General features: G+C 39.4%; 1 protein-coding gene and 1 long non-coding RNA gene across 3 annotated transcripts in view; one reads left to right on the top strand and one right to left on the bottom strand.

Annotated features, from left to right (window-relative positions):
• The window catches only part of LOC130907286 (uncharacterized), a 40,095-nt gene extending 22,932 nt beyond the window's left edge, over nucleotides 1–17,163 (bottom strand). The window contains exon 1 of the long non-coding RNA XR_009061438.1: nucleotides 17,073–17,163. This is a non-coding gene — a long non-coding RNA (uncharacterized LOC130907286). The remainder of the gene's footprint in view (nucleotides 1–17,072) is intronic.
• Nucleotides 1–19,237, top strand: part of ccdc85cb (coiled-coil domain containing 85C, b) — an 80,191-nt gene that overhangs the window by 14,995 nt on the left and 45,959 nt on the right. The window lies entirely within an intron of this gene.

Genomic DNA, 19,237 nt, shown 5'->3' with positions numbered 1-19,237 from the left:
CGTAACCGGCGGTGAGCCCTTGTGATAGATGCGATGTGTTTGTAGGCTCGTCTCAAGCATCTGGATCAAATTGTTCCCAGGAAAGGTTTCTGGAACGGTTTCAGGTAACCTCGCCGCGCTCCTCCTGAGGCTAATTTCCTCCTTCGGGCCAAGCGCCAAAGACTGGACTGAGTTAGCCGGAGAAACATGTTTGTTTTGCTTTGGGCGTGCCAGCTAAAATAGAGAGAGATGCTTCTTTCGAAACAATCGCTCAGGGCGATCATCCGCAAAGTTTGGAATCTCGAACCCCCAACCAAAATAAACTTGAGAATGTTCTGGCATCTTGTTACTTACCTGGTCTCAGTGAACTTACCTTTTAGCTTCTGAGGAATGCAACAGAGGATCAGAGTATGATATTATTAGGGTTTGAACTCGATGACTTTTTCGCGACTGTTTTACAATGATGTTTAACAGGATGACGATTAGTTCATTTTCCCATTTAAATTTTGCTTTGAAGTGAAAACCGAGCCCTTGAAGTAACAGATGAGAACACGGAATTGAATTATTCTGTCACCTTAATTGATTTAAATCGACTCTGATTACTGAATCAGTGGCTTTGAAAAAGATAAAATGCCAAGCTCGAGCAGGGTTCTGAACAACTTTTCGACCCTCACTCTCAAAATGGAAAGAAAGCAGTGAATTTTTCCACTGAAAGAAGTTTGAGATTATTTACTAACTCCACACATGCCCACTGAATCTCTGCTGCGGTAGGTCTAGAATAAGGAAAAGTTTTCCTTGCTGACCCAGTGACAAGCACACCGGCTGAAAGGATATTTTTTTATCTGAGGTTGGAAAGTCCATCATGACAGAATGAGCGCTTCACCCTGTAACACAGGGGTGGGCAATTAATTCCACAAAGGGCCGCAGTGGGTGCGGGTTTTTGTTCATACCCATCATGAGGACAGCCTTTCACCAATCTGGTTTCTTACAAGTGCAATCAGTTGATTGCAGTCAGGTGCTCCTTGTTTCCACTGAAACCTCATTGGTTATACTGTGTGTGCTGAATCAGTTGGAACAAAGACCAGGACCCACTGCGGCCCTCGAGGACCGGTTTGCCCACCCCTGCTGTAACATCATTGATGTCCTAATGATCTGTTTCCAAGAAACCGCATGGTTCTATAAGAATTATGACATTTTCAACAGGCTTTTTCAGTGTCGCCAACTTGTTGAATGTGAGCCGCTTGTGGGATATGAGTGGAGGTATTTTCCCATGCAGTGGGGGTTTGAAGGGGTTACCAGTGACCTCCCCATCTCCTACCCCCACCATGCCCTACATTAAGGCAAGCAATGGACCATCTGCCGCCGGGGCTATTGTCCTGACTGTTTCCACTCTTCCTCTTGTTTAGAGGCCTCCGTGGCGTGCCGAAATTGGGCTAATCTCGGCATTTGAGTTGAACCAAAGCGAGTGGACTTTTGTACCGGGTCACCCCATGAGACAGCTTGAAAGAAATTTCTTTTCAAAGCCACTCGGTCCCGAAAATAAGCACCCACGAGAAAAATCCTCTCGACAACAGATTTGAGAGAAGCGAATCAGGTGAATCATCAGGGAAGGTCACGCGGAGTTTAGCTTTAAATATTTCTGTTGCTACTCGTCTTTCCCGCAAGCTCGTGTGGCGGCTCAGGACAGGACAATCGCTTGGCTGCAATCCGTCTGCTGATGAAATTCCATAGCAAAACGTATTAAGACCTCGGCACTTAACCGAGCCTCAGATTACGCGGGATGGGTGGGGGGGTCGATCAGAGTTGTTATTTATTTGGTCGACATCTCGGACAATCGTAAAGCGCTTAGTTTGAATAGCGATAAAGGCGAGTTTGACTAAATCGATGGCTGGCAAAGGAGTGGCAAAGGAGCAAATGCCCTTTTATCTTGCCATCTGTTAGCACGCGCTTCCACAGTCACCCTGGCGGACTGACCACTAGGCATGACCGTGCGATTATCTGCATCTCTGGAGATGTTCCTGGGTCTTCCTCCGATCCTCTTTGAAGGGTTGGCCGGGAGTTGGGCAGATGTTCAGATCATGTCTGATTAATCTCGGATGCTTTAAGCCAGTGTCCCTCTGCTTGGTTCGTCAATGGACCGTGGACAGTTTGAGTACTCAAATTTGGCCAGACGGGGAAACATAATTAAGACCATTTGTAGGGATCTTTGGTTACAAGTTTTGTTCTTAAAGGGAACCATAGACTGAAAGACTTGTAGTTCATAAAAGATAAATGTTAGTCTGAGTTATAATAATTTGATATTCAAATCCCTCTTAATGTTTTCGTTTTTATAAAATTTGAAAAATTTGTTTAACGAGTAGGTCGCCATTGTTGTTGAAGACGCAATGCACTCCAGGCGGTGACATCACTGGGCAGCGCTGCCGTACTTCGACAATGTCACACGTTAGCTACATAAACATGTCGTCGGTTCTGCCCTTTGAATTTGAACCCCAGCGGAAAAGTGATGAGCGGGACAGCTCTGTCGATATTTCAAAAAACGAGCAGCAGAAGCAATTAAGTAAAGGTGTCCAGCAGGATTCGAACCCACTTTTCCCATGCGACAGACTTGCGCGTAAACCACAGGACTATACTTCTGCGTGACTTTAAAATAATGAGATTTTTCTTATAAAGCAATCACAAACCACATGCGTTGTCTGTGCGGTAAAACCTGAAAGGGGAAATGCAACTGAAAAGAAAGTGCAGCTGGCTTGACCACAGAATTAGAAAACATGGCTCACTTCAGACAGCAATTGGACAACAATAACATACGAATTGCGTAAAAGGGTTTATTGAACACACACACAAAAAAACGCGTGATCGCTTAAAGGGAGAGTGACAAAAAGGGTCTGTGACAGTAGGTCAGGATCAATAAAAAAAAAAAAAAAAAACGAGAGAAAACCTCGAGAGAGGCAGATAAACGGGAAAAAAACAAGGCAGTGATGCAACTAACAACGAAGGTATATACAAACTCTCAAATCGCAGCGAGTCAATATCTCGGCAAGCCGCCTAGGATCGGTTTAAAGACACTGCTGATGAGCTGGAATTAAATGCAGGTACGACGTTGGGAACTCATCCCACAGCTCTGTAACAAAACAATCTGACGAGCAGCAGAATATGACAAAATTATGCCAATCGTCATACTAGCATCCCTTGCTAGCTAGCACAGCAGTTCACCCAGTCCAGGCCAACCATCACCCCCAGCGTGCATTGCGTGCGTAAAACATGGCGCCCTCCGTAGGTCAAAACATGTACGAAATATTAGATTTTTAAATCAATGGAAATAATATATGTGTTTCTAGAACACATTTTAGTAAAAGAGAACAATTGTGGCTTATTAGGGCCTACAAGTCTTTAAGTCCGAGGTTCCCTTTAAGACATCCGGGTAACAAGAATCAATTTTCTGCCATTAATAGCTAAGCTGTCCAAACCATTTGCACTGGAAGAGTCTGGTAGTGAACGGTCTTGGCATAGACCTGTTAAAAACTTCTTGTGCTGTGTACACGTATTTGGCTCCATATGTCACACATTGCAAGTGTCTGTTTATTTGCTTTAAATTAGCTGAGCTAATAACACATTAGCATGCAACGGAATGGGGAAACTACTAGATGGTGTTATTAGGAAGACTTAACGTTTTTCTGTTGGGAAAAAATGGCTGAACACGACTGTTTGTAGTCCTGCTGTGCAGTTTGTCAAATTTTACCATCCGTATTATTGCCAATGTGAGATTTAACTGCATCAACTACACTCAAATTAAATGTAGTCTGTTAACTTTGTTTTGATGTGGAATTGATTAGTTGCATTTCCATTCATTTTACTAGGAAGTATTACTGAAATGCTACCCAGAAAATTTGTAAACTAAGGTTCGATTGGTGTGACTGAGCTCGCTTTTTGTCCCACTTCGTTTGAAGCCTTGAAATATTGTGCGTGCCTACTGTTATAAACCAAGGAGTCCATTTACTCAGTCACATTTGCAAATTCCTACTACATTTTCTCCCAACACTTACTCAAGTGTATATAAGGCACACTTTCATAAGCAAAACTGTCAGTTTAAATCAATGACGTAACCTTGGAACACGCTGTCTTCTAGCGCTAAGCTAATCATAATCACAATAAGTATTTGCACCAAAACCAACCGACATTCCTAACCTTCAAACCTGGAATCTGTTCTAAATAAGTTCAGCGTAAGTCACAGCCATGGGAACGGAATTCCGCCACGAACTGAAGATTATTTTTATATAGATATCAAATTTTACCACACTAGCCTCTATCCATGAATGATTTAACAGAGCAGCGAGCTTTGACTCACGCGTGAACTCCACGCGACGACCCGTGGCGCGATTTGAATCTTAGCTAGTTTCTTTGATGATCCCTCTCCGAAATACGCAGTGCCTCGACGATATTTGATCTGGATCTGAAATTAATTAACGGAGCAAAACGTCAAGCCAAGAGGGCCTTCGTAAAGCACCGACTAGCTTCCTATACCGTCTTGACTTGGCTTGGCTTTCCGACAAAAGGGAATTAGAGCGCGGATGTGGTAGCCCTTCAACACGGCAGAGGAATTTTTATTTATTTTTAAGTGGTAGGGCTTTGACGTTAAAAGGATTTCAAGAGCGCGATTGGTATCTTTACCCAGAGCGCGCTCTCTTAAACCCCTTAAGGAGATATAACGGCGTTAAAGGGCACATTGATAAAAGTGCCCTTGTCGGGGGTGCCGGTCTCCTCGGAGAGTTGATAGGAAGATCCAAGGGCGCTACAAAGCAAGGAGCCCCCCTCTTCCACCCCTTTCTTGCTTGTTGCTAGGATACGGTGCCCATCTATTCAGTATTATGGGGTGCGCTTCACAACCCCTCTCTTCCCAGGCGATCTTTCTGAAGTCTATTGGGCAACATATTAAAGCGGGTTGTCCAAAACTTGCACGCAGGCCAATTTGCGGCATTATGTACTAAAATTAACATTTGAAGTTGATTTAAGTAGGAGCAACAGCCATGTGCTAACGCTTAGCAGCTCTCCCAGAGTCGTACGGATGAGCGTTTAGACACGAACGTAATCGCGAGCCGGCTGGAAAGTTGCGTCGCAAAAAAAGCTCAGCGACAGTCGATGTACCGACATCCCCCTCGTCCCTACGCTCCCCCTCTTTGGAAACCCCTTGGCTATATTCAACACAGATGTGGCAAATAATGGAAAAGCTGACTGAGGCGGGTTTTCGCCGAGTCCGCATCAGCGTTCTATCAAGTACCAGTGGAGAGGAAATGTGTGCAGAATGATGGAGAAGAAAGGGAGTGGTCGGATTGTGATGGAACGGATTAACTCATTTGCTGCCACTGACGGCGATAAACATCCAATTTATTCGAAGGAGTGCAATTATTGCAAGTATCCTTCCAAATAAATACATAAATACCGTATTGGCCCGAATATAAGATGGCCCTGATTATAAGACGAGCCCCTCTTTTTCAAGACTCGAGTTTGAAAAAAGACTTTTTGAACACCAAATTTTTATACAGAAAATAATTGCAGTACATCTGAAACAAATGATTATAACAATATATTTGAGAGAAAAAGCATGTCATTTTGCCTCATTCAAATCTTAATATCTGAACTTTTAAATATGTAAACTATCACAGTGCAATCACATTCGTAAATGAATGGCTTCTGGTTTTTGAAATGTAAATAAACCAATCTATTGTGATAAAACAACAAAATTGCAATAACTGCATTAACCATCAAAGTGAGGTCTAACTGTAACTGTAATCTTGAAACAAATGTGAATAAGTTAAAACATTGCAATAAAATAATGCAAACTGGTTAAACTTGAGAGTAGCTGAGATCTGTCATGACAGAACATTACTCCTCAAGTTCAGAATTCGCTTCAATGGTATCTGGCGCCATCTAGCTTCGTGAATGGGTATAATGTCTAGACCCCGAATACAAGACGACTCCCACTTTTTCAGTCTTATTTCAATGCAAAAAACACCGTCTTATATTCGGGCCAATACGGTAAAATCTGAATGGGATTTTAATTACGTTTTATCATAAGTCATGAATCCACTTTAATGAAACAATATTAACTCATTGGCTCTCGTTGATGGTGCCAGACGTCCAAAGTCTAGCACAGTGTTGTTTTTGGCAGCCATTTTAATTTTCGTCTTAGTCTTTTGGACGATAAAACAGTATTACTCTGTCATATTTTAGTCGTCTCAAAATGTGTTTATCTACATCTAGTTTTTGTTGACGAAAACTTAAGACTAATTTCGTCCAGTTTTAGTCGACGTTTACTATAAAGGTTTCTTTCGTATGAACATTCACAGACGAGCACATATTGTTGCGTCTATCTACAAGGACAATGACAGTTTGGAGATAATACACACTCAGCAGGAAAACAGTGCATTATTTTCAATTAATTATTTCCACCTGGATCCCACGAACTGTATATAAAAAAAGAAAAAAGTTAGCATTAGCCAAATGCTAACGTGAATGCTATGCTAACGCTACGGGTAACATTTAGTGTGTGATGATCACTCAGCACAGACCTTTGAAGGCTAAAGCAACATTGTGTTATCTCTATGGCTAAGATAACAAAACAAATCTTACCGTGTGTGCAAGCGAGAGTGACTGGAGAGGACACTGGTGAGTTGGGGGGCGTGCAGCACGTCACACAACCAGACACTGCTATGACGCAGGCTAACTCCACGTTTGCATTTTCGTCTCGTTCTCGTCTCGCCAGATGAAAACTGGCATTTTTATCGTTATGTTTTAGTCTCCCAAAACATGTTTTAAGATCGTTATTGTCTCGTCACCGTCATTTAAAAAGTGCTCGTTGACGAAATTCTAGTTAACATCGTCGTTGACGAAAACAACACTGGTCTAGCACCGTCAACTGGACTGAAATTTGTGCATTTGATCATTTGTTGCCATCCCTCCCAGTCAAAATGGATCTGACGTCTTGCGTTGTCAATGGCATCTAAAGAGGTAAACACTAAAAATTTTCCTATTTCATTTTTGAAATGTTCTTATTATTAATCAAAAAAAAAAAAAAAAAAGGAAAAAATAAATTTAAATTAAATGTAAAGTAAATGTGATTTTTTTAAAACTTATTTTTTAAATTAAAGGGAAAAAATACTTTATCATTGAAAAAAGTACATTTAATGAAATTTAATTTAAAAATGCTTTATTTAAAACTAAAAAGAAAAATGAAAAAGTTTTTTTTTTTACTTTTTAACTCAATATAATTAATTATTAAATAATAAAACAAGAGTGGAGAGGAATTGGACATCTATAGTGGTGAATGGAGAGCAATGAGCTATTAAAATAAAATAAAAAAAAACACAACAATTTTTTAACATAAAAAGTTAAAAAAAAATGTTTTAACTTAAAAAAAAAAATTAAAAATAAAATTCATAAGTATACTGAAGAATTGAAGTCAAAGGCATATTTGAACTGTTATAAAAATAAAAATCATCCAATACATTTAAATTTAAATTGGTCAGAAAAATTAAAAAGAAAAAAAAAAAAATTCAAGAAACGACTGTAATTCCCCTTCCTTCTTATTTTTAACATGTTTGCCCCAAATTCCAAGCTTATTAAAACACACAAAGAGTTAGAAAATACCAGCGCACCTGCAGAACATTTTATATACCGGTACTCCTTCTCCCACTTTCGCAAGAAGTAAATATTTCAACAGTTACATCCGCTTTATCTCCGGCCTTAACCGCACTTATGCATTTTTAAGCAAGGAGTCGAGCTCACGCGCATGTCGTACCACCGATCGTCACGTCTGCCTAAAATAGAAAGCCTTCGAACGACTTCACGGGCCCGACAGCGTCGAGTCGTGCAGTGATTGCACGCAGTGATTGCGCAATAGGACAAACACATTGCACACTCCCTTGCATTCCTGTCCGATTCCCGCTTTTTTTTCTCTTTTCAGACGCCACGCCTGATCTCAGACCCGGTGTTTTCCAGTCGGTGGTCTGACTTTATTTACTGCGCGTCGTTGAGTTACGAGCCGCCTGTCCAAGCCAAGTCATTATCGCGAGGCCTCGCTCGTTTTCGGCGTTCTACTCGGAACCTTTTAAATTATCCCGGAAGCGAGCTGACAGGCAATCTTGAGGAAAGCGAACGCGACACATTGTCGTTATATGGCATTGTAAAAAAAAAAAAAAGCCTTGTTAAGCAAGTCACGCGTCTCGTCCGTGGATGTTGGCGAAGTGCCTCGTGTACCAAACATGACATGAGTCATGTATTGAGATAACAAATGAAGCTAGAACAAATGTCACATTGTTCTGGCACTTGGTGGACTTCATGCAACACAGATGTGAGGCCCTTCCCATGAACGCTGCTTGCAAATTTCATTTCTCTACATGAATATTGGTTTATTTGTCCAGTCAAACTGTTGTTTGATTCAAAATTGTATTTCAGCTATTTTGTGGTTTTTGATTACATGCGTACAGGTATATGCACACAAAACCTACCAAATGAAAGAATACACCACAGGTTTCAAACTCGAGGGCTGGGGGGCAGATTTTGCCTGCAACCACACACTGTTTGGCCCGCGAAGGTTGATCATTTGCATGTAGTAGGAGTGTCACAATATATTAAGGAGGTGATATATCGCGATACCTTACAGCCCAAAAGGTTATCGATATGTTCCCAACCAAGAATTGATGTATCGTTTTAAAATGGTGTCACTGTTTACAAAAGTGAGCCATCAGGTTGGTAACAAAATCTCATTAGAATAGTGTCTTTGTTAGCTCACTGGCTGCCATTGACGGCACTAGAAATCTAATTAATTCTGACTGGATTGGACGTCTAGCGCCATCAATGGCACTGAAACCAGAACATTCACAGTCAATCTTTTGTGGGCAATTGCAGGTAACTTCTTGTTCATTATGGGGCAAATACAGATTACTCCCTGTTGATTTTGAGTGACTTCCTATTCAATTAAGGACATTCTTGAAAGGAACCTCAGACTTACAGACCTGTAGGCTCTAATAAGCCACAATTGTTCTCTTTTACTAAAATATGTTATTAGTGACATATATTATTGCCATTGATTTAAAAAAAAATCTATCAAATTTAGTACATGTTTTGGCCTACTGAGGGTGCCAGGCATGCTGGGGGTGATGACGTCGATGGGCTGGACTGGAAGAATCGCCGTGCTAGCTAGCAAGCGACTCTAATATGACGACTGGCATGATTTTGTCACATTCTCCTGCTGGTTAGATTGTTTTGTTACAGAGCTGTGGGATGAGTTCCCAACGTCATACCTGCATCCAATTCCAGCTCGTTAGCAGTGTCTTTAAACCGATCCTAGGCGGCTTGTTGAGATATTGACTTGCTGCCATTTGACAATTTGTATATCCCTTTGTTGCTAGTTGCATAATTGCCTTGTTTTTTTAGTTTGTGTGCCTCTCGCCATGGTTTGCTATTAGCTGATTGCCTGCCAATGACAACGATAGACGTCTAATTCATTTAAACTGGAAGCACTGGCTGTGAATGCTCAATTTCCAGTGCCATTGACGGCGCTAGATGTCCAGTCCAGTCAAAGTGGATTAGACGTGTAGCGCTGTCAATGGCAGCTAGTGAGTCAAAATCAGGGCTGCAGCTATCGATTATTTTAGTAGTTGATTAATCGATGAACTACTTAGTTTGAATAATTGAGTAATCGGACAAGGAAAATGAAAAATTAAAATACCTGAGCTGAGCCTCAAATGGTATTAGAAATAAATAAATGAGGATCTATGTACAAAAAAAAGAACAATTGGCTAACTTAAATGGCAAAAGTCCGCTAGCTTAAATGCTATAAAATGTGAAAGTTTTTTTTCTTCCAATGCTCTTCACAAATGGTTCAGACTCATATTCCCACAAAAAACGGCTAAATATTCATATAAACTCAATTACAAATGCATTAAAAAAAACATTTGCCCAAAGAAAAACTTAGCTTACGTTGGTCTTAACAGGGAGCAGTTGGATTTAGCCATGTGAAATGAGGCAGACCAGAGGGCAATGTATCCACCCTAATCAATAAACTAAATGGAAACACTTCCAAAATAAAACATTACGCCACTTTAATCAAACGAATATTCGAGGCAACAAAATTTAATTTGAATATTTTTTTCTAATTGAATACTCGAGTTAATCGATTAATCGTTGCAGCACTAGTCAAAATGCACATAAAAAGAGGATTTGGATTCTGGTCAATAATGTCCATTCATTTGATAATTGAGTAGTTGTCGACTACTCGATTAATTGCGGTCGCCGTAGTTAGCATACATAATCGCCTTCTGAAGGAAACCATAGCTACAATAGGAACAGACTCACTTCTTTCACCGTGAAAAGAAAGTTCTACCTTGTTTTCATTCTTCAGTAATCAGCAGTCAAACATTGGTAACTTACTTTGATCAAAATGTTGACATTTCTCCATATACCTGTTATGTGGAGTCACAAACTGGACTCAGTGATACATAATCATTCACTGCAAGTCTATTGATGGGTTTTGTCCAATTTTAGGGTCATTGGAAAATGACGATCAACAAAAAAAGCCGGGGTGAACACGCAAACTCCGCCCTGAATCTCGTCCAGTAGGAAGCTAGGCAAGCTAGCATATGTCCCGGGCGCTAATCTGCAGATTTTATAGTAAGATGATTAGAGGATTGATAAACCTGCATTAAAAAATGTCTGGAGCCATTACAGGTTCATTTTGCCTTGTTTAACCTTTTGTTATATTCTAAAAAAAACAAGAATTTAAGTGAAAACAGCACCGAGACAGGTCTAATGCTGCCTTCACATGCTCTGGGAAAGCTGATTCTCACCACTTGCTAATTGGTACTTACGAGTACATCTTGTTCATGTGCTTTTGTTGTAGCTAGAAAAAAACCAGCAGACACAGCCTTCATTTTGTTTTTGCGGTGGCAAAACTTTTAATATAAACAAGAAGAAGAAAAAACATAAAAATGCAAACAGCAAGTTTTTGTAGCTGAACATTTTAGCAAACACTTGTTTAAAAAATAAGTGTTTCATAAATGTGTAAACTACGTTATTGTGCTGGTGACAGAAAAAGGTGCAAATTGATGATACATTTCTTAAAAAAACATTTACAAAATCTTGTTCGCGCTCCGCCATTTTGAAAAGTAAAAGGTACACCCATCTCGGAAACTCAGGTATCCTAATAAAATCCCAGTTCTCCAGTAGAAAATACCACTTGAGGGGGCGTTCACATGCAATTTTCGACTCGAAAAGTGGTATTTACCAGATTCACGACACAACATGAAGGCAGCATTAGTCAGAGGTTGCACTTGCTACACCAAAGAGATTTTTTTGTCTAAAAGGAGAAAGATTAATAGGGGGAAGATTAATAGGGGGAAAGAAACATAAAAAAAAAAAAAATAATAATAATAATAAAAAACATGTTTATTTTGAAGAAAAAAAATTGAAAAGTTATTTAAAATCATTAAAACTATATTTTTAAATTACAAAAACATTTTCATAAATATCTTAAAAATAATTTGAAGAATCAAATTCAAGTAGAATCCCCCTAAGTGAGAGGTTCCACTTGGTACGGTCCACCCAAAAAAAAAAAAAAAAAAAAAAAGGGAAATAAATAAAACTACTACGTAAATACTGCTTTTTTTATTATTTTGAAAAAGAGTAATTTAAAAACATTAAAAACATTTTAAAAAATGTAATCCAATTCACCGAGTGAGACCACCTGCTGGCTTGCTGGCTTTATGGTATCCTTGCCGCTAATGCGGGCTGACGCAGCGTCTCGCCAAGGACATCTGACAGACAATGGAGGCCACCAAGCGTCTGAACCCCACAATCCAGTTTATTTGAGTTTGCACCTTTGTGCCTTTTTGACATTTTAAAAACTCCCACTGAGAAACGGACAAACCAGAATGTGCTAAATGGCTGCTGTTTAGCTTGCATATTGAGTGTGCAAAATTACTGCTGTTTAGCTAGCATACTGAGTGTGCAGTTTCATGTAAAACCAAAGTCTATGTACGCTATGGTCTCACATACATCCTCATGTGCAATTTCCATCTCAAAGTAATATTTCCAAGCCTCAGTATGAAGTTTTACTTCTGCACTAGCTGTTGAAAGCAGACAATGGAGGCCACTACATGTCTGAACCCCCCAGTCCAATTTATTTTGAGTTTGCACCTTTGTGCCTTTTTGACATTTTAAAAACTCCCACTCAGAAATAGACAATCTAGAATGTGCAAAATGGCTGCTGTTTAGCTAGCACAGAGAATGTGCAAAATTGCTGCTGTTTAGCTAGCATACAGAGTGTGTGGTTTCACTTAAAACAAATGTCTACGTACGCTGCGGTTTCACATACATCCTCATGTATAATTTCCATGTAAAGTAATATTTCAAAGCCTCAGTATGAAGTTTTTACGCTAGCTCTCGAAAGCTCGTCAAATTGACGAGGCCCACCTCCAGGGTTAGGAGGACGCACGCGCGCCGAAGTGCCGCTGTAAACGCCCCGCCGCGTATGTCGTAAAGAAAAAAAAAATGCCGCCGCCACTTCCCAAAAGCGAAATTTGACGACACCGTGATGGGGAATCGCCGAGGTCTGCTGTAATGAAATTAGCGCTTGATGAGTTTCCATTAGGGTTTATGAGGTGTGTTGGTGTTCATGCGCGTGTGTGCATTCATCGCATTGATTCAGGGTGGGCTAACCATCTGGCTATAAACCTTTAGACACACTTGCTAATGGATTTTGTCCCCCCTTTGGTGGTGTGTGTATTGAAATTTATATGTGTGTGTGAGCGCGTGTGTACTGGTACCAGCTACACCAATAAAACTAATGGCAGCCATGTCTAAGGCGAGTCTTAGGCCCAATAAAAGGAGAGGGAGGGAAAGACAGATAAGATAAGATTGTATTGGGAGTGATAGAAATCTGTGATATGGAGATTTTATGTCGGAAATAGGTAATTTTATACCCTAGTATAAAATCATGTCTATCCTGATTTAGTGTTTATTCTTTTAATTAGATAAATAACTGGCAGTTTTAGTGTGTGTGTGTTTGTGTTTTTTTAAAAGCGCCCGGGGGAGGTCTCCAGATCTCACTTGCTTTGTTGTTGTTTGTCTTCTTGGTGAGGGCACTAACTAAAATGGCTACTCCTCCATTATTTTTGGACGGATAAGATTTTTTCAATTTTCTATCTCAAAGCTAATAAATTAATTGCGGACTTATTGTTGCCTGTAGGTTCCGAGTTAACCAGTAGAGAACATGAATGCTCTTTGGGTGTGTTTATTATGTCTCTGGGATGATGAGACGTTTAGGGAGCCGGGAAGTCATAGGTGCGGAACAAATGTAAACAGGGCCCGGGTGCGATGAGCATAAACGGGACCCCCCGAGTGGACCATCCAATGGTTTTGTGTGGGGTGGTGAGAGGGGTTGCGGGCCCCTCTAGACAACCAGCAAAACAGCTGGCAGAAATATTTTAATACTTAAACACTATACTACAGCTCAATGAATCATCTTATCTTTCTGTTTGACCCTCTTCTAACCCAACCACGCCCACTTAATGCCCACAAACTGGGCCCGGTATGGTCCCACGCCCTAAATTCCACCCCTGGTCGTAGGTCAATTGTAGACTTGTTTTTCCCCATTTCTTTATATGCAGTATATAAATACATATTTATAGAATAAACATTTTGTACAAAACTCACAATTAATGAACTCATTGACTGCCATTGATGGCCATGTTGCTTTCAATAGCAGCCAAAGAGTTAAAAATAAAATAAAATATCCGTATCTTGTGGCAATATAATTTCCGTTAGTTCAAGCACTTTTCAAATAGCATTTTTCATTATTCATTTTCATTTCATTATTTCTAAAGATTTACTATGCTTGAAAGTAACGTTTCAGTCCCAACTCTAGGGGGCACCACTTCAAAGGAGTATATCTGTTGAACACGAAGAAGAAATATAGACTCACGTTGAATAAATTCCATTAATAAAATGGACAGAACCTAATCCACCTAAGCAAACTATGACAACTTTTGCCGATGGTTAACTCTGCTTCAGTGTTGTTTTTGGCAGCCCTTTTAATTTTCGTCTTAGTCTTTTGGATGAAAATACTTATTAGTCATATTTTAGTCATTTAAAAATGTGTTGGTCTTAGACAAATTCTCAGACAAATTTCGTCTGGTTTAAGTTGACAATCACAATGTTTTCGTCCATAAACTTTTCGTCTAAAGAGTTTTAGTCCATGAATAAATATTGATAAATAAAAAGTTTCCATCAATTTCGAATAAACATTGACGGATGAGCATATAATTGTATTGTCTATGAGGACATCACCATCTTTGTGATGGTAACACACACTCAGCAGGAAAATAGTACATTATTTTCAATTAATCAAACTCATCTGGACGCCATGAACCGTATTTAAAAAGTTTTCCAAAAGACGACACTCACCACTAGAGGTGGGAATCTTTGGGCACCTAACGATTCGATTACGATTCAGAGGCAACAATTCGATTATAAATCGATTATTGATGACACCCCACAACCCCCCCAAGCTATTAGCGGCTTTCAATGTTTCGTACATCAGTTACAAAAATTGTACAAAAAGCCTCTCAGGCTTAAAAAAAAAAAAGACTATTTCATTATCAAGTTAACAGCTCAAAACAGTAAATAAAACACTCAAGTCCCCATTCTGTATCAGCAGCTTTAAACAACATTCAATTAATTTAATGCTGCGAATCAACCGTTAAAGTAGTTAAAATTGCTCCCGTTATTCCATAATTTCCCTTCCGTCTACTTTAGACATGTGAAAGTTTTAAAACTGTTTCAAAGATTTTGCCGATTTAGGAGTAATAGATAAAAAGTTAATTAGGTTCGCTAACACAGCCTTCTAGAGAAGTCTCCTGCTTTAAGATGGCAGCTGGTTACTAACGCCGGCAAGTCTGTCATTTTGCATCTAGTTTTCAAAACATGTGCTGCTAACGCCGTTGAGTCTGTCATTTTGCATCTAGTTCGATAAACATATGATATCTATTACCTACCGTAGCATGATGTGGACGTAGTTTGTAGCGGCTGTCGGCAGCAGCCAGGTATTATTGTTTTTTTATTTAGCGGCATGAGTTGAACCAGAGCCGTGAGTTGAGCATTGTCATTATCCGTGTAATGACAAGCATGATGTTTACTCTCGGGATGCAATGCAGTTCGTTCCTCATTGCGTCCTGAAGACCGCGCTGACTGTGTTTTAGTTCCGATTAGGGCCGCGGCTATCGATTAATTTAGTAGTCGATTAATCGATAAACTAGTTAGTTCGAATAATCGAGTAATCGGATAAAAAACATTAAAAAAAATAAAATACCTGAGCTGAGCCTCAAACGATATCAAAAAAATGATCTATGTACAACAAAAGAACAATTGGCTTACTTGCGTAATAAAAGTCCACTAGCTTAAATGCTATAAAATACTTTTTTTTTTTTTTTTTTTTTTTAACAATGCGCTTTACAAATGGTTCAGACAAATATTCACACAAAAATTGGCTAAATATGCCTTTAAACTAAATTACGAATACATAAAAAAACATTAGCTCAAACAAAAACCTAGCTTCTGTTGGTCTTAACAGGGAGCAGCTGGATTTGGCCATGTAAAATGAGGCAGACTAGAGGGCAGTGTATCCACCAAAATCAATAAAACTACATGTAAACACTTTCAAAACAAACCATTACAACGCCACTTTAATTAAACGAATACTCGAAGCAGCAAAATTTAATTTGAATATTTTTTTTCGAATCGAATACTCGGGTTAATCGATTAATCGTTGCAGCACTAGTTCCGATTTACTTGGCATATTTCCATAATCGGAATTTGGATGTTTGTGAATCGTTCTCGAATCTTGCACGGCCGAATCGCGAATAATCTAAGAATCGGAAATCTTGCACACTTCTACTCACCACGCTAAATTGTAGCGCGAACGCTATGCTAACACTACAAGTTACGTTTAATTGAGATGATCACTAAGCACAGACCTTTAAAGGCTAACGCAACATAGCATATCTAGCCAAGATAAGAAAACAAAACTTACCAAGTAGCACCTGACATGTGTTTCACAAAAGTCTGGAGCCTCGAGAGGACACATCGCTATGAGTAAGCTGTGTGCGCAGCACTTCTCATGAGTGTTATGGCCAAGCACTGCATGCTAACTACACATACGATCAGAAAATGTCACACATTGTCAACTTATGATGGAAACTATGGCTTATTTTCATCTCGTCCTTGTCCGTCTCGTGTTTTCATCTCTCCACTCTCTTGTTCGTTGACGAAATATTTTCGTTATCGTCATCGTTGACGAAAACAACACTGCTCTGCATGTTGCAACAATTCTGCCCTGAAAGAGTTTTAGTTTAAATAATTTAACTCGATATTTAAATGTCATTTAAAGGAGTCGATAAGTCAAATGTCTGTATAAATCCGGGGATACTGTCATGGAAAATGTGATCATTGGAAAGATCATATGCAATGTATGGTTTCAATCAGTTGAGTCATGTGAAGAGTAGAATGTTTAATGTTTTTCTGCATTCAGAGTTAGAACTTTAACTTTGATATTAATAGAGCACTAATGTGCTGCCTCCATGCTAGAGTGACGTTTAAAAGCCTGGAAGTGTGTGAACTATCACAATCATGTCATCAGATCAAAGGCGATGCCCTAAATTTCCTAAATGTCTGCAAATGTCATCGTGGCCTCCAGGCTGCTTGATCAAGTGATATGTCACTTTCAGCTCTGGATTTTCTGCTGCTGGAAGCTAAAGAGTAGAGCTGCCACAAACAATTGTTTGGATAGAGACTATATTTATCACATTATTGAAGGTTACATTGAATTTTTTATTGTAAATCTGCGTTGGAACCAAAAGTGCTGAGAAAAGATCCTTGACTGTAGTGTTAATTTAAATAAGTTAAAAGACCCTGTGCTCACATGGGGTGAATTTTAAGAGAAAACACTTAGACAAGATCAGACAGTGTCGGGAATGCTCGGCAGCGCCGATCAAAGTGTGGGAAGAAGAAAGAAAACAACACCATGTGGATGCGGCGCTCACGTGTCTCGGCTCGGCAGGCAGCGCCGTGACGGCGTTAAAGCAGGAGCAGCAACAGCGTTTGAGGCCCCCGAGTTGGCCTGTCAGGTCACGTATGTTCTCCCCCGGAACGGCGCCGGCGTTTATGTAACCTGAATTTTCCCTCACTTTGATGTTCCGTGCGCATAGGCTTTTGATATTTTAGACGGTGCTACAGTCAATCCGTTTATCGTGTCACGGAGAAGTCCAGTGAAAGTCTTGGAGAAAGTCTGATTCATTTAAAGTGTGAGAATTGGCAGTGAATGATCACGAAAGACTTTAAATTGTCTTATTTTTAATTCATTTTAAAATATTTTAAAATTTTAGGTTGTATTTTTAGCTTTTTGTTAACGTGATTGGATTGGACGTCTATAACTGTCAATGACAGCCAATAATTAAGAGCAGAGGTCAGTCTGAGGCTACGGAACCGGGCTGACATCAGTCCAATTTGAACCGAAAGTGATCAGCCATTACGTAATTCCCTTTGCTTTCCGGCCGCCAATTAGGGCGCTAATAGCCCCGCCGATGTGCCGTTTCATCCGACTAATCGGCGGCGGAGCTCCGCGTGACACAAGGGACTCGTTGTTCCGTCGGGTCTCGTCATCGGAGACCTTTTGTCCTCTGTCTCTCAGGGAAAGAATCTCTCTGTCGGGACATGTAATCAAATGTGGGGATGAAAAACAATTTTCACATCGCAGAACGAGACTGAGCGTGTATTCATGGTAATTATAGCCCCTGAGATCCCCTTTTTCAAATGTCAACTCTAATTGATCGAGGGTTGTCAAGAGTATCGAAAGTATAGAAGTATCGATACTGTAAGCCGATATTTCAGGCCGATATACTTTTTTTTTTTTTTTTTTAAAGCAGGTCTCTTCTGAAAGGCACTTTAAACACTCATACAAATGTATATATAACAAGTTAAAACTTTTCTTCTGATACTTAATTTTATGACACTAGCCACTAGGTCAGGGGTGTCCAAACTTTTTGCAAAGTGGGCCAGATTTGGTGTCGTAAAATTTGGGGGGCCGACCTTGGCTGACGTTTTTTACGTATAACAATTAGGGCTGTCAAAATTATCGCGTTAATGGGCGTTAATTAATTTTTTAAAATTAATCACGTTAAAATATTTGACACATTTAACGCACATGCCCCACTCAAACAGATTAAAATGACAGCAAAGTGTCATTTCCACTTGTTACTTGTGTTTTTTGGTGTTTTTCCGCCCTCTGCTGGCGCTTGGGTGCGACTGATTTTAATGGGTTTCAGGCTTCAGCACCATACGGTAATTATTATTGATATCAACAATGGCGAGCTACTAGTTTATTTTTTGATTGAAAATTTTACAAACTTTATTAAAACGAAAACATTAAGAGGGGTTTTAATACAAAATTTCTATAACTTGTACTAACATTTATCTTTTAAGAACTACAAGTCTTTCTATCCATGGATCGCTTTAACAAAATGTTGATAATGTTAATGCCATCTTGTTGATTTATTGTTATAATAAACAAATACAGTACTTCTGTACAGTATGTTGAATGTATATATACGTCTTGTGTCTTATCTTTCCATTCCAACAATAATTTACAGAAAAATATGGCATATTTTATAGATGGTTTGAATTGTGATTAATTACGATTAATTAATTTTTAAGCTGTGATCAACTCAAGTAAAAATTTTACTCGTTTGACAGCCCTAAGAACAATATATTTAAATAAATTTTAGCAAGCCATTCTGTGCGTCACATTTGCTTTATTATGTTTTTTAATTAATAATTTCAACAATCTCACAACTAGCCTTTGTGGTGTTCTCTTTCGACTCTCGGGCTCATGCGAAATACTACTGTGAAATAAACTAGCTTGAGGTTGCTTCAATTTCTCACAATGTATCTTCCCTGTAATCTTGTTGTACATGTCAGCATGTCTTTTTTGGTAATATCGCCTCACATTAAACTCTTTAAAAACAGTGACTGTCTCTTTGCAAATGAGGCGGGCACAGCTGTTGCGTATCTTAGTGAAGAAATAGTCCAATTTCCACCTATCCTTGAAGCGTCAGTCGTCACAGTCAACTTTCTTTTTGTTGTTGTTGAATGTCGTCATTTTAGAAAATTGGGAGTAAAGGGTCACATGGGGTGATGTTGCTTAGAGTGC

The sequence above is a fragment of the Corythoichthys intestinalis genome, chromosome 19 (genome assembly GCF_030265065.1).
Source record: "Corythoichthys intestinalis isolate RoL2023-P3 chromosome 19, ASM3026506v1, whole genome shotgun sequence".
NCBI lineage: Eukaryota > Metazoa > Chordata > Actinopteri > Syngnathiformes > Syngnathidae > Corythoichthys > Corythoichthys intestinalis.
Note: the sequence above shows the minus strand (reverse complement) of the source record. Positions and strands in the feature narration are given on the sequence as shown.